We start from the raw sequence: 13,179 nt of genomic DNA, 5'->3' as shown, positions 1-13,179 counted from the left end.
AAAGAGTGATCAAAAAAAGAGGATCAAAAATAAAGATCTATATCTTTATCCCCTAATGAAACTTTCCTTGTCTGTCAAAGGAAGATAATCTCTATAGAACCTACTTTGAGGGATGTTATAAGGATACCATGACAAAGAATAGAATTTAAGCTGTCGGTATCATTAGGTGTCAAAAATGAGTAAACTGAAGCTCAGAGACTTACCTCAAGTTAAAAACAGGCTTTAAGGAACAGAGTCAGGACTGAAGAGTCAATACAAGGCCTTGAAATGAAAACTTCAAGCCAATGGCCCAGGGAAAAGAATACAAGACCTAGAATCAGGAATACCTGAGTTCAAATTCAGGCTCAGACAACTAGCTGTGTGGCCCTGAGCAAATAACTTAATCCTTTGTCTGTTTGTTTCCTCAAATCCAAAATCTGAGTAACAGCAGCTCTCAGATTTTGCATTTGAGGAAACTAAAACAGACAAAGGATTATTTGCTAGGGTTGTCATGAGAAATAAATGATATATTTGTAAAGCACTCAGCACTTAGCACAGTGCATGGCATGTAGAAGGCATTTTATAAAAAGAGAAAATGAACATATCAGACATATTTATAGGGAAATAGGAAGTGAAAAAGGTAAGGAAAAGGGTAGGGAATATAAAGGAGAATAGAAGTAGAAGGGGAAAGGGATAAAAAATGAGGGAGGGCAGATTGAAGGAGGTGGTAGACAGAAAGAAAACACTGATTGGGGGGGAAAGGGAAAAAAGAAAAATATAACATGGTGAAAATAAGATGGCAGGAAAGACTGAGTTAATAATTTTATCAGATGAACTCTCCCATAAAACAGAAGCAGATAAGAGAGTGAATTAAGAATCAGAATTCTACAATATGTTGTTTACAGAAAACACTTTTAAAGCAAAATGACACATACAGAGTAAAGGTAAAAGGTTGAAGCAGAATTGATTATGCTTCAGCTGAAGGGAAAAAAAAAAGAAAAAAGAAAGAAAGAAAAAAGCAGGGATAGAGACTGTGATCTCAGATCCAGCAAAAGCAAAAATAGATCTAATTAAAAGAGATAAGGAAGGGAATTACATTTTGCTAGAGGGTGCCAAAGATAATGAAGGAATATCAATACTAAACAAGGTGACACAGAATCCAAATTCCGGAAAGGAAAAGTTAAGAGAGATGCAAGAAGAAATAGACAATAAAACTATACTAGTGGGGATTTTCAACCTTGTTCTCTCAGAACTAGATAAATCAACACACAAAATAAATAAGAAACAAGACAGAGGTAAAGAGAACTTTAGAAAAGTTAGATTATATGATAGACCTTTGAAAAAAATTTAACAGAGATAAAGGAATATATCTTTTTTTATAGCAGTACATGGAACCCACACAAAATTTGATCATATATTAAGACATAAAAACCTCAAAATCCAATGCAGAAAGGCAGAAATAGCATCTTTTTCAGATCATGATGCAATAAAAATTACATGTACAAAGGGCCAGGGGAAAATAGACCAAAAATTAATTGGAAACTAAATATTCTGATCCTAAAGAATGAGGAGGTGAAATAACAAATCATAGATACAATAGATAATTTCTTCCATGAGAAGGACAATAATAAGACAATACAACAAAATTCATGGGATGCAGCCAAAGCAGTTGTTAGGGGAAGATGTATATCTCTAGATGCTTACTTGCATAAAATAGAGAAAGAGAAGTTCAATGAATTGGCCATGCAACTTAAAAAGCTGAAAAAAGAACAAATTAAAAAACCCCAATTAAATACCAAATTTGAAATTCTGAAAATAAAAAGGGAGATTAATACAATTGAAAGTAAGAAAACTGTTACATTAATAAATAAAACTTGAGAACTGGTTTTATGGGGAAAAAACACAACAAGATAGATAAACCATTAATTTGATTAGAAAAAGGAAAGAAGAAAATTAAACTGTTAGTCTGAAAAATGACAATGGAGAACTTTCCACTAATGAAGAAGAAATTAGAGCAATAATTAGGAGTTACTTTGCCCAACTTTGTCAATAAATTTGATAATCAAAGTGAAATGGAGGAATATCTACAAAAATATAGATTGCCCGGATTAACAGAGGAGGAAATAAATTACTTAAATAGTCCCATTTTAGAAAAAGAAAAAGAACAAGTTACTAATCAAGTCCCTAAGAAAATATATGCAAGGCCATATGGATTTGGATGTGAATTCTACCAAACATTTAAATAAAAAATAATTCTAATACTATGTAAACTATTTGGAAAAATGGGAGAAAAAGGAGTCCTACCAAATCCTTTTATGACACAGATATGGTATTAATAATTAAACCAGATTGGTCTATAATTTTCTCTGTTTTGAACCTATTTCCCTAATGAATATTGATGCAAAAATCCTAAATTAAATATTAGCATAGAGATTACAGCAAGTTATCACCATGAAAAGACACCATGATTATGTAGGATTTAGACCAGGACTGCAGGGCTCCTTCAATATCAGGAAAATTATTAGCATAATTCACTATATCAATAATCAAAGTAACAAAATATATGATTATCTGAATAGATGTAGAAAAAGTATTTGACAAAATGCAACATCCATTCCTATTAAAAACCCTTGAGAGTATAGGAATAAATGGCTTTTCCTTAAAATAGTCAGTAGCATCTATTTAAAGTCATCAACAAGCATCATATATAATGGGGACAAACAAGAACCATTCCCAATAAGATCAGGGGTGAAACAAGTTTGCCCATTATCAACATTACTGTTCAATATTGTATTAGAAATAGAAGCTTTAGCAATAAGAGAAGAAAAAGGAATCAAATAAATTAGAGTAGGTAATGAGGAAATAAAAGCAACACTATTTGCATATGAGATGATGGTATACTTAGGGAATCCTAAAGAATCAACTAAAAACTACTAGAACAACTCACAACTCCAGCAAAGTGAAATCATCAGCATTTCTATATGTAATTACCAACAAAGTCCAGCAGCAAGAGATACAAAGAAAGATTCTATGAAAATTACTTTAGATAATATAAAATAGTTGGTAGTCTACCTGCCAAGACAAAGTTAGGAACTATGTGAAGACTATTACAAAACCCTTTCCACAAAAAAATAATGTTGGATCTAATCAACTGGAAGAATATCAAGCGCTCATAGATAGTATTCTATCAAAATTAATCTACTTATTCAGTGCCATACAAGTGACTAGAAATTATTTTAGAAGTAAAAAAATAATAATAATAAAGTTCATCTAGAAGAACAAAAGCTGAAGAATTTCAAGGGAATTAATAAAAATGCAAATGAAGGTGGCCTAACTGTACTAGACCTAAAACTATATTATAAAGCAGTGGTCATCAAAGCCGTTTGGTATTGGCTTAGAAATATTTGATCAGTGGAATAGATTAGGTTCACAAGATACAACATTCAATGACTGTAGTAATCTAGTGTTTGATAGACCCAAAATCCCCAGCTTCTGGGATAAGAACTAATTATTTAAGAAAAAATTGCTGCAAAAACTGGAAATTAGTATGGCAGAAATTAGGCACTGACCCACACATAACACCGTACACCAAGGTAAAGTCAAAATGGGTTTATGATTTAGACATAAAGAGTGATACTGTAAGTATCCACAGAGTGTGGACCACAAGATATTATTTTCACTCTTTTTGCTGTTTTTTGCTTGACATTTTTCCTTTTTATCTGATTTTTGTGTGTGTGTGTGCAGCACAATCTTGGAAATATATACAGAAGAATTGTACCTGTTTAACATATTGGATTATTTGCCATGGATGACGGGTGGTGGGAAAGGAGGGAGAAAAATGTGAAGCACAAGATTTTGCAAGGGTAAATGTAGAAATCTGTCTTTACATATATTTTGAAAATACTTTTAAAACATGTCAAAGACATTAATTTTCCTTTAAAAGTCAAGTCAAACACTTTTCCCGCCCCCTTCATCGTTCCCTCTCCTTCACTCCCCCCCTACCCCTGTTTGCTAGATGGTTGATTCCAGTAGAGGGCACATGATCCTAGGCTGCAACTTAACCACAAGCCACATCGAGGTTGGCGCTACATTCCATCCTCAGGTCCCTGTGGAGGTTCGTTCTCCCGCCGCGCTCTGCTCAGAGCTTTTTCTTTCTCCTTTTAGGATTTTCTTTCATCCTCAAATTTTCTCTCTCTCTTGAGAGGATATTTCCTCAGAAACTTTTTTTCCCCTTTCTTCAGAGAATTTTTTTTTCCCCTTCAGGATGGTTCCACACTGTTCTCTTGAGAGGATTTTTCCTCCTAAGAACTTTTTCCTCTTTTTCTAAGAGGATATTTTCCTCCTCAGAAATTTTCTCCCTTTTTCTGAGAGGATTTTTTTTTCTCCTCAGAAATTTTCTCTTTTTTTTTTTTTTGAAAGGATTTTTTTTTCCTCCTCAGAACATTTTCTCCCTTTTTCCTGAGAGGAATTTTTCCTTCTTAGAACTTTTCTCCCTTTTTCTGAGATTTTTCATTTTCCTCCCCACATGTTTTTATCTTTTTCCAGAGACTTTTCCTTCGCCTCAGTTGGACTGCCTGCTTGCCTGCCTTCACCCTTCCAGAGACTTTTCCTTCGCCTCAAGAGACAGACTGCCTGCCTGCCTGCCTGCCTTCATCTTCCCAGAGACTTTGGCTTCACCTCTCCAGAGACTCTTCTCATCTCCAGAGACTTTTTCAAGAAACTTTTCATTCCCGCTTCCAGAGACCTGTCGCCCATCTTCTCTTCCCTTCTCCCCACCTGCCATCAGAACTGACTGCGCAGCCATCTTGCCTCGTGGCAGTAAATACCGGTTGGTGTTGTGTGACTGAGTGAGTGTGACCCCCTGTCTGTCCGTAGTTCCGTGAGGCTCAGGACTCCACCTCCCTCCCCAATCTTTGCCTCACTGGTTCTACTCTCTGGTCCCCCGCCTTCTGTTCCGCTAGGGTTCCTGCCTCAGGTGGCCGCTCACTGGGCTTTTTCCACCACCACCTCCACCGCTTCCGCGTCTGCCGCCTCTACCATCATCACCAAGGCCACGCTCAGCAGCCTACCCTGAACAGTCCTCTTCCCTTTCCCGCTCCAGCCGGGGCCTAGGCCGGAGGTTCCTAACTCCTTTGTGTCCTTGCTTGGACTGGAGCCAGAACCATCAGGCACCATCCCCTGTCCCCACCACCGCCACCACTGCCTTTTCCCTTTCTTGGGGGCTCCGCAGATATGGCAATGCCCATATCCTCCTCACAGGCAGAGGTCTCAGATTCCGAGCAGGCGTCCTGCAGCACTTTTACCAATACCGCCACAGCCGCCTCCGCCTCCGCCTCGGTGGTAGTAGTCGCATCCGACAACGAGAACTCTACCTCCTCCGCCGAGGACGAGGAGGCCATGCTGGCATCAGGATACTTATCCATGCCAGTGTCCATGGAAACCGAGTTCCAGGAGCTGGATGCAAAAGAGGGGTGGACCGAAGCCCACCTAGAAGTGTCAGACCAATGCCGCGACTACTACGCGACCGTGGGGCGGATCTGGGAGAACAGATCCCGCAACCGTTATCCAGACCTGACTCCCTATGACCACAGTCGGGTCCGTCTGATGGTGGCCACCCCAGCCCTTGGGGGAGGCTTCAATCCAGGCCTTGGCTTGGCTTTGCCCGGGGGTTCCTGCGAGTCGTCCTCAGTGTCTTCCAGCATGGAGGAAGGAGGCAGAGGCGGGGACGAGAACGAGAGCGAGAACAACGACTACATCAACGCCAGCTTTGTGGTGATGGAGGCGGCCCAGCGGAAATACATCCTGACACAGGGGCCCCTGCCCAACACTTGGAGCCACTTCTGGCTCATGGTGTGGCAGCAGAACACCAGGGCCGTCATCATGCTCAACGAGGGGATAGAGAAAAACCCCCTCAAGAGTTACCAATACTGGCCCTCCAGCCCGGGCCAGACCCTCCTCTTCAAGGAGGCGGGGATCACGGTGCACATGCTGAGGGAGGAGGTGAAGTCCCACCACACGATCCACCACCTGCGGCTGCAGAACATGATGACGGGGGAGGCCAAGTCCATCTCCCACTTCCATTTCACCAGCTGGCCCGACTTAGAGGTGCCTGAATCACCCATCCCCCTCCTTGCTTTTCTTTTCATGATAAGGGAATATGGCTTCCTCAACTACGAGCAGGAGCCTGCAGTCATTCATTGCAGGGCTGGTGTTGGTGTCTCAGGTACCTTTGCTCTGATTGATACTTGCCTGGTTCTTATGGAGAAAAAAGATGACCCCTTTACCCTTAACATTAAACGAGTATTGGTAACCATGAGAAAGTACCGTATGGGGCTTGTTCAGACCCCAGACCAGCTAAGATTTTCATACATGGCTATTATTGAAGGGGCAAAATACCTCATGGGAGACGAAAGTGTCAAGAAAAAGTGGAAAGATTTTAACAGTGCAGAACAAGGCCCCACTTATTTCTATGATGATATACCATCTCAAAGATACAGAAGTTTCAGGGTGGTGTTAGAAAAGGATAAAGGAGAATCACAGCTAGATCTTTTAAGTCTAGCTTCTGAGATGCCAAATAGTGGAGAAGACAGTGAAAATTCTCTGAAACGGCAAGCAGTAAGATCTAATATAGAGGAGGAGGATCTTCAGAACAAAGAAAAGCCATGTGAGATTAGATGCAAAAGAAAAAGGAAAAGGTTTAACAAGTAGTGAGGCCAAGTAAATTTAATTTTGAAGGGAAACTTGGCTTAAATAAGACTAGTGTTTTACAGCCATTAGTTCTGAACCATTTAGAGTCCTAAACAAGACTTGAAACTTTTCTCTGAGGTCTGATATGTCTAAAGTGTCTCACAGTTATCAGTTTCCAAAATTGATTTTAGACCATGAGCACCTACTACTGAAATGCTTTAATTTGATGTTTTAAGAACTGTTGGATACTTGTAAGTTTTATGTTTGCAAAGTCTACAAATCTGATTAATTTTAACTACTTTTCAGAAATGTAGAAATGTTTAAGAGAAACTGAGATTAGACTACTTAGTGTTATACTTCCATTCTTTTTGTATGTTAATGTGGTTTTTTCAGTATTGAAAGGTGTAAGTTGAAAAAAAAAGAAAAAAAAACAAAAAAATTTAAAAAGTTCTAAGTTGGGAAAAAAAGAAAAAAAAAAGAAACATTTAAGTGGAAAAAAGCTTAATTTCATTAGAATAATTTGTTAATGATACTTTAAAAGTGGTGGTTCTAAGTCATCTCTCATCCTGCACTAAGAAAAAAGCACTTAAAGTAACCCAAGATAACTTATAGTTTTTTTTGTTTTGTTTTGCTTTTTGTAAGATAATCACTCAATATAGGCCTATGTGTAACTTAAATCCTGTCCAATGAAATTTAAATTCTTTTTCCATTCATTTGTTCTCAATGAGTACCTCAGGTTCAGTAATGACTGAATTACTTTTAATAAGACCAAAGCTTTTCCTTAGGCTTTCTCTTCTGTGAACTGTAATCCTTTATTATTATCTTGTTGGACTCATTTCCAATCCCCTTAATAATTTGTGTTCTCCGCTGTACCCATTCTATATCTTGCTTAAGTTGCAAAATAGATTCTGTATTTCAATAATGGTTTGACCAACCCTGAGAATAGGAGGAGGATTACTTTGTAGATACTCTGAAAGAAAACCCTGCTGACATTTTCTGAGGTTAACAAATTCTAGTTTAGGATTCTAAGGGAAGTATTATGTATAACAATATGTATTTACCATTTATTTTTTTAAGTTCTGTGATGTATAAAGCCTTGGAAACTCCAGTAAATAAATTTTAGTTCTGTTATAAATAACTTAAGAGAAGCAATAATATTGAACCTAATATTAAATGTTAATTACCAACCTACTCATCCACAGAATGTGACTTGAACCATATTAAAATGAAAATAAAAAATAGAGTAAAATATAATATCAATGATTAATGTGTTTTTTGAAATCAATATGCGTCCTCATGGGGATCCTTACACACGGCTTAATAGCTACTCTTTTTATTTGAATTAAACATTTTCTAGAACAGAGCTTCTTTAACTTTTTCTACTTCTGACCCCTTTTCACCAACGAAATTTTTATGAGATCCTATGTGCATACATAGAAAATAAAAATCAAACTTTTGCTGAGGATAAATCATAATTTTGGACCCTCCACATTCAGTTATGAGGTACCATATGGGTTCATGACTCATGACCCACAGTTTACGAAGCTGGCCTTTAGAGCACTCAGGGTGAGTGACTTGCACACAGCAGTACACATCAGAGAAAACACCTCAACCTAGGAATGCAGGTCTCTTGATATCAGGTCTCTAGATAACAATGCAATACCTTATCCTCTCTTAAGTTTATACATACCATTTTAATCTAGGCTTGTGGCCTCACTCAGGGTTAGGGTTTCACAGGAAAAAAAAGGTTTTTTTTTTAAAAGCCTTCAGCTCCCAGGGTCATATAATATTTAAAATAAGAAAGACACTTCATTTAACTTAGCCAAAAATGAAAATGAATAATTTCCAAACCATTGTAACTAGTTTTCTAGTTACACTAGGTCTTTGGGTATGCCCCTCCTTTCCAGGGGAAAACAGAAAGACTTAGTAGTACTGAAGATCTGACTCAGTGCTCTGTGTATTTTCTTGTTTTGTCAAGGTATTATTTTAAATATTTTTATAGCTGCAAAGGAAGAAACATTTGTCACTGGTGTAGTGTCCTAATGCCAGAAAGAAATAAAACCTGAATCTGCAATAGCCTTTCATACTGGATTGAGAAACAAAAAGACAGAATTTTAAGATAAGTTAGGGCCACACAAAGTTGGAAGACAAATAAGGGTAGTATAGAGTTAAGTATGTATAGATTTAGGAATATAATTGCAACAAGTAAAATTATACGATTACATCAGATTGAGCATAAACAATGTTATCCATGGGGGGGAAAAAGGTTTTTCATAGTCCTCCAAGGTAGCAAGGTCCAGTTTTCCCATGTCCATTTACAATTGTGATGAGGTCTCTAAATGTACAATCAAAGATTATCTGGTAGTCCAATTCCACTCTAAAGAGAAAACCTAACTCTAGTTCTTTCTCTTTAAATTAAGAGTTTTCTATTTAGTTTACATTAGACAGTTTATCATTTTTAAAGTCTTAAATCAACACACATTTAATTAATGACTATATACAAAGCATCTTGCTAGGAACTGAGAATACAAAATAAAAGTCTCTCCTCTCCATCTCTTCCTCCAAGGGAGATTACAATTTAATGGAGGGGGATCCTGTAGGGTGTACTACATATACAAAAATTAATTTAATACAAAACATGGGGAGAGTCTATTAATTTCTGATATTTAGACCAGCAATGGAAAATCAATCATGACATCTATATGACTCCAAAGCATTTGCTCACTTCATCTTAACTATATAGCACTAGGAAGGTGCTACATATTTGGGGTCCAAGGTTAACCTGGTATCTAAACTGTGCATCTATTTGAAGTCTCTATGAACTTGCATGGGAAAACAATTACATCTTTACTCTCACCAAACCGTTATCCCCATTTGTTTCCACCATAATCCTGTTTTATTTTATGAATTTAAAATGTGATTCTGAGAATTGGTTAATAGATTTCTCTAAACTGCTAAAGTAGGAGTTTTGGGAATATGACACAAAAAAGTTCAAGAGCCCCTGTTACAAATTTAAAGAAGTAAATTTAAAGAGACTGCACATTTTGAAATCATGATAACTCAGCTAAGGATTTCACAGAATTAATGAATACTTATTATTTGACTATCAAGTCTATTATGGATTATGCAGAATTTCAGAACGATTACTATCTCTGCATAGTAGAAGAAGAGAAGCAATATTTTCAATTTCTTTTTCTAAGTATTATGCAGAATTTTAAAGCGGTGTTTCTCACATATAAACTCAGCATACTCTTTTCCACACTATTATCTTACTAATGCTCAGGAAAAAATGCTCCTAGACACACATTAGGCTAGCTTAACTTTCAGCAAGAGTTTTTACATCTGTGATGTCTTAAATTCAGACTTTGGATGTCTTAAGGAGTGAATAAATGGTTGTGTGTGTATATATGAGAGAGAGACAGACAGACACAGAGACAGAGAGACAGAGGGAAACAGACAGACAGAAAGGGAAAGACAGAGAGAGGGAAGGGGGAGGGGAAGAGAGACGGACAGTAACACACAGAGATACACAGAGACAGAGACACAGAGATAGACACAAGCACACATGGACAGAAGCTTACAGAGAGACAGAGACACACAGAGAAACACATAGAGACACACAGACACACACACAGATACACACAGAGACAGACAGAAGCACACAGGTCCAGACAAAGCACGCAGACACACACACACACACACACACACACACACACACACACAAAGATACACACAGACACACAGGAGAGAAGGAGGGAGGAAGGGAAAGAGAAAGATTAGGGTTCTAGCTTCTATGTTGATACCTCAAGTCCCTCAACTAGCTGAATACTGCATTGTATTCAAACTAATTGTTTATGGTCTTACAAATTTCTGGCTCTTAAACACTTGGGCTTATCTTAATTGATGTTTGGATTCAAAAATTGAATCTATTTCTTCAATATGTTTGAGCTTATGGGCTTCCAAGCAAAGTTAGAAGCAAACATGCCCGCCCTCTTTTTCATTAAAACCTGGAATCCATGAAGGAGGACTGAGTTTTCTTTTGTGGAAGGTCAGATGACTGACTTATTTAAATACTTAGTTAACCCCTTTTGACTAGAAAAACTGATATCCCATGCAGAAAAAAAAAAGTTTTGACAAATGCATCACCCATTCTTATTAAAAACACTATAGTGTATAGGAATAAATGGAGTTTTCCTTACAATGATTAGTAGCATCCATCTAAAACTATCAGCAAGCATTATATGTAATGGGGATAAACCAGAATTATTCCCAAAAAGATCATGGGTGAAACAAAGGTGCCTATTATCAACATTATTATTCAATATTGTACTAGAAAGGTTAGTTTTAGCAATAAAAGAAGAAAAATAAAATGAAGGAATTAGAATAGGCAAAGGGAAAACAAAACTATTACTCTGCAGATGATATGAGGGTACATTTGGAGACTACTTAGAAACAACAAGTTTACCAGAGTTGCTGGATGAAAATAAACCTACATAAATCATTGGCGTTTCTATATGTTACCAACAAAGCACAGTAGAAAGAAATAGAGAAATATAATGTAAAATAACTGTATGTAATATAAACTATTTGAGCTTATCTATCAAGACAAACTAAGGAACTATTTGGACAGAATTACAAAACACTTTTCACACAAATAAAATCAGATCTAAACAATGGAAAAATATCAATAAAAATGGCAATTCTATCTAAATTAATCTATTTCTTCAGTGCCATACCAAACTGACAAAAATACTTTATATAAAAAATAATAGCAATTCATTTGGAAAACTCAAATGTCAGGAATAACTAATTCATGGGAATTAGTTAATAAATGATTAAGGAAATAATGAAAAAAAAATGCAAAGGAAGGTAGCATAGCAGTACCAGACCTAAAACTGAATTATAAAGTATCAGTTATCAAAACTGGTACTATTTGACAAAAATTGCTGGGAACATTTGAAAAGAACATGGCAGAAACAAGGCAGAAACTTAGTCAAATTCATAATAATACAAGCCATTCCCCAACTGATAAATGGTGAACTAATACGAATAGGTAATTTTCAGAAGAAATTGAAGCCTCCTATAGTCATTTGGAAAAAGTGCTCTAATTCATTATTGATTAGAAAATTGCAAATTAAACAACGCTCCAACTCATAACGATCATATTGGCTAAGATGACAGGAAAAAAAAATAAGGATAAATGTTGGAGTATGACAGTATCTGTTGTGAAAATGAACAGTAATGCATCGTTGGTAAAGTTGTGAACAGATCCAGCCATTCTGAACAGCAATGTGAAGTTATGCCCAAAGGGCTACTAAACTATATATACCCTTTGATCCAGCAGTATCTTTATACTGAATCTATATCCCAAAAGAGATCATAAAAGAGGGTAAAGGACCCACATGTACAAGTGTTTGTAGCAGTTCTTTCTATAGTACCAACGAATTGCAAATTGAGTGGATGCCCATCAATTGAGGGCCAAATCATGGATTCTATAAGAATTCTGGAATATTATTCTATACTATGGGCAGGCTGATTTCAGAAAGAAAAAAAAAACTTGGAAAGACTTACATGATCTGATAGTGAGTGAAGCAAGCAAAAGCAAAAGAACATTGTACACAGTAAGAATAAGATTATGGGATGATCTTTTGTATTGGAATTGGTTATTCTAAGCAATGAGATGATCCAAGACAATTCAATAAACTAGGAATGGAAAATGCCATCCATATCCAGAGAGAACTATGGAGACTGAATGTGGATTAAAGCATTGTATTTTCACCTTTTTTGTTATTGTTATTTCTTGCTTTGTTTTTCCCCCCTTCCCATGTTTTTTTTTCCTATTTTTGATCTGATTTTTCTTATGCAGCATGATAAATATGTAAACATGTTTAAGGATTGCAAATGTCTAATCTATATCAGATTGGGGAAGGGGGATCCAAGGCAGGGAAGGGGGATCCAAGGCAAGGAAGGAGAAAAATTTGGAACACAAACTTTTCCAAAAATGAATGTTGAAAAATATCTTTACATGTATTTGGAAAAATAAAATACTACTGAAAAAATTCTTAATATAAAAATGAGAAATATTCATATCTACTAGATCATAATTCATATAACCCTTAGGATATTCTTGTTCTTTTATAACTGTACCCTGAGTTAGACAGGAAATACATCCTTAAATATGAAATAGTTACATTTCTATTCTATAAGGCAGAGAGCCCTGATGATAAGTTTCACAGATATGTGTTTCAACTCATCTACCTCCTGAAAAATCAGCAGGGAAAGGAAATGGAAACATGTACTCTCCTGAAAGAAGACAGGATTTTTAAGGTTCCACATGGACCTAAAAATCTAAACATAATATAACTCAAAATTGTGATCAGGTCCTAAGTGAAAGAAATTATGTTATATGATTATAGATTTGGAGATAATTCAAGTCTAATCTCATTCTACCAACCCCCCCAAAACTGAAGTACAGAAGTTAAATGTTGCTGAGAGTCACATAAGTGCCTTGAG

At 36.6% G+C, this 13,179-nt stretch overlaps 1 pseudogene; it reads left to right on the top strand.

Annotated features, from left to right (window-relative positions):
- Positions 1 to 4,690: 4,690 nt before the first annotated feature.
- On the top strand, positions 4,691 to 7,099 carry LOC141548555 (tyrosine-protein phosphatase non-receptor type 2 pseudogene; annotated as a pseudogene).
- Positions 7,100 to 13,179: the final 6,080 nt, after the last annotated feature.

The sequence above is a fragment of the Sminthopsis crassicaudata genome, chromosome X (genome assembly GCF_048593235.1).
Source record: "Sminthopsis crassicaudata isolate SCR6 chromosome X, ASM4859323v1, whole genome shotgun sequence".
NCBI lineage: Eukaryota > Metazoa > Chordata > Mammalia > Dasyuromorphia > Dasyuridae > Sminthopsis > Sminthopsis crassicaudata.
This window is presented reverse-complemented; position numbering and strand designations above follow the sequence as displayed.